Genomic DNA, 3528 nt, shown 5'->3' on the forward strand with positions numbered 1-3528 from the left:
CAGATATATGACCATACCAAAAATATAAGTGTTATTCTTCCAAACCCTGTGATATACTCTCCCCTATCCTCAATCTCTGGGAAGAGTGGGCTCATACTTAGGTCAGTTCTTATAAACATTAGTCCTGCAAAATTCATGTCTAAGTCAATGTTGTTGGGTCCCTGTCTCTGTTATCACTGTCTTTGATTTCAAAGTTCACTTCCAAAGCCACTTATTTAACCTCATGACATTGAAGCTGAGTCAACTGAAAAACCCAACATAGACTACAACACCTCAGATTCTTAGAGCCTTTCTAGACTTACCTTTACAAAGCCTACATGATTGGGTCCTTTCCACATTAATATTTTTTACTTAGAAAGAAAGAACAAATAATGTAGAAATAGGACTAAATGCTGTTTACAAAGGGCTACATGTCAGCACTCATGGGGAAAGCCCAAGGTCTCCACCTTCTACCCAAAATTACCTCTCCCAAGATAATATGAATGGAGACTAAGAACTCTGAAAAGAATATACAGCTAAAGATAAAAAGAGCTAGGTATTAGATTATAGTGCATTTTTGAATGCACCTCCAATTCTGGCTACATGGCCAATCCAAAAGTGTTTTACTAACCTCATGATTAGTTTACTGGAAACAGTCGTAGTCTAAGAATTTTCAGCTCTCTACAAGGCACTTCAATTACAAATAATGACAACTTTCACAGGAACAGACTCACCAGTGTGATGAGCAAAATCTAATGTGTGGTCATCTTTTTCCTGTCCCAGTATGGGGGAAACCTAGCTAGGGTTTACTTATAAATTAGAAGCATTAGAACCAATTTGGGGCATTAAGCATTTCTTAGTGATAAAGATAACACCTGGGTCAGAAAACCAAGAAAAAAACCTATCTATCCTATGGGAGAGATAAGGGTTCAAAGTGGTCTCTTTCTTCTCCCAAGTTATCCACCATGAGCTGCTCAGGAGCAGAAATGAGAGAGAAAAGAACACTTCCCACTTCCTGCCTCCTTCCCCCAAAAGAGGCCCTCCTTCAAGCTGATTGGTCACAGTCTCCCAAATCCCTTGGTTCATTGGACTTGAGGGTGGTCTGGTTGTTGAGTTAAAAGTCCTTAGCTTCTGAAAACAATACCCTATTGAGGGCCGGTCAGTTGTGGTTTCAATTTAATTAACATTAAGTAGCTTAATCAGCATAGAAATCACTCTCAGTCAGTCTCACTTAATTCGATCAATCTAGGGGCCTTTGGGCCCTAAATTTCACAAAAGCCCATTCTTTCTTTCTTTTTTTCTTTTTTTTGTGTGAGGCAGTTGGGGTTAAGTGACTTGCCCAGGATCACACAGCTAGTAAATATTAAGTGTCTGTGTTCGGATTTGAATTCAGGTCCTCCTGAATCCAGGGCTGGTGTTTTATCCACTGCACCACCTAGCTGCCCTAGCCCATTATTTCTTAAACCAGCTTCTTTCACATCATGAATGTTCAGTAATCAATCATGATAATTCAATCTGTATATGTACCAGTTTCCTGTTACAAATGTAAGACAATGAAATTGTAGCTATAAAGTACAATATGGAACCAATAGATCACCATTCTTCCACAGAATGGTATTCTAACATTATGGAATGTTTTAAGTGGGTATTAAGAGGGTGCTAGATATTTAGGTAAGCTTCCAAGTGAGATTTACCTTTCTAATGACTCATGAAAGAAAAAGAGAACTTCTGAATCCTATAGTATTACTCAGAATCATTTCTGGCTGTGAAACTTAGAGTACCAAAATCACTATTCTGATTTATGGACTCTGTCCCTCCTGAAAATTTTAACTTTAACCCTTTAAAATAAAGATTCCATTCATATTGTTGGGGCAGTTTTGACCTGGATTGGGGGGCTAGCTCACCCAAAGAATTGGAGGCTTATCATGAATCTCATAAAATAAAAAGAGATTTATTAGGAGAGAGGAATACGGCCAGAAAACATATCACCATAGTGACTGTTGAACTGGAGTAAGAGAAGACCTTGTATTTTGTATCTTTACAAAACAAAGGAAGGGAAAGGAGTTACAAAGCAAGGAGAAATGCAAAAACTTGGGTGAAATAACTAATAGGGGATCTTTGATAACTGGGTATAAGTAGGATATGCAGCATCCATCCATATCCTGCATATGCCCTTGCAGACATTGGTATTGCTAATCAGTGTACTGGGTTCATTTCCTGCCATACCTCATACCTGAGGTGGGAGAGAAAGCAGTTTTCCACTTGGCCTAGGGGGTTTGAATCTTTTGGATTTCTTAGGGTCCCACTACATTCCCAAGGTTCAGATGAGGGGTTATAGAATAAAATAATTTCTAACATAGCTAGAATTAGCCTATAGGGCTCTCCCAAGGATCATAAACTCATAGGGACCTTGACAATTTCTGAATAATATAAGGACATAGTGAATTATTACATGGACTTTTGGTAGGTGATGAACTTCCTGTCTGCTTTTGGTCATGCATTATCTAGGTGCTGAAAAGATTTGGTGGTTTAAATTGGGGTGGAAAACTGAGTCATATCTTTGTCATGAGGATCAATGCTATACATTTGTTCAAATGAGAGTGATTCTTGCTCAGCCCTTTCAATTGTAATACTACAGCTGCCATCATGATATTATGGTGAGTGGTGGGAAAGAATAGGTCCTTCTCCACTGTGTTATCATAGAAACCTTATCACTTCTCTCCATATGAGGCACAGGTTCCAATATAAAGGGTTGGGATAGCACTTCTGGCTGCTTTTGTCTCTTTTGTATTTAGTCTTTCCTGGCGATAGAAACATGATCATCCTAGAATGAATGTATTCAGGATTAAAAATGACCTTTAAAATCAAGACTTTGAAGTCCTGAATTTGAACCAACTGGTATCAGAAGGAGCTTCTGTTTCACAAAGGATATCCACGCATAGGAAGATTTTCCCAAACCTCTCCAATTTTATCACCACATATATAAAAAGAAGGGTTTTTTTTGGACAAATATGAAAGAAAAAATGCCCAAATAGTAGTCCTTAAATATCATCTTCGCACAAGATTTTACTCCTAGGGCTAATTAATTGTAATTGTTTCCTGTTTTTTTAATGTGAATTCATGAGGAGATTCTTGTTATTGTTTGCCCTTTCTTGTGTGTCCATGAATAAATAACCTATTCCACACCTGATTCATATGGTAAGTACCTTTACACACACACACACACACACACACACACACCATTTTGGGAAAACTCTTGGATTTGTGAGCTATAATCTAATTTATAGAAGCTAGATTCATCTACTGAATAGCCTAGGGGTGAGGGTAGGGAGGGGAGGAATTTATCAAGATAATGATTGTGAGAAAAGGGTAATTATTCTTTAGAGACCAGACTCCCAAAGACTGAAAGCACTCCAAATTGCTTGGCTGGGCACAGGACAGAGAATAACTACTGCTCAGTTGTGTTTGTTCAATGTTCAGTGGAAAGACTTTGAGCTAACAAATTGCTAGATATTTTGATAAAAAGATATCTAGTAAAGATTTTGGCAT

Source organism: Dromiciops gliroides, chromosome 3 (assembly GCF_019393635.1).
Source record: "Dromiciops gliroides isolate mDroGli1 chromosome 3, mDroGli1.pri, whole genome shotgun sequence".
NCBI lineage: Eukaryota > Metazoa > Chordata > Mammalia > Microbiotheria > Microbiotheriidae > Dromiciops > Dromiciops gliroides.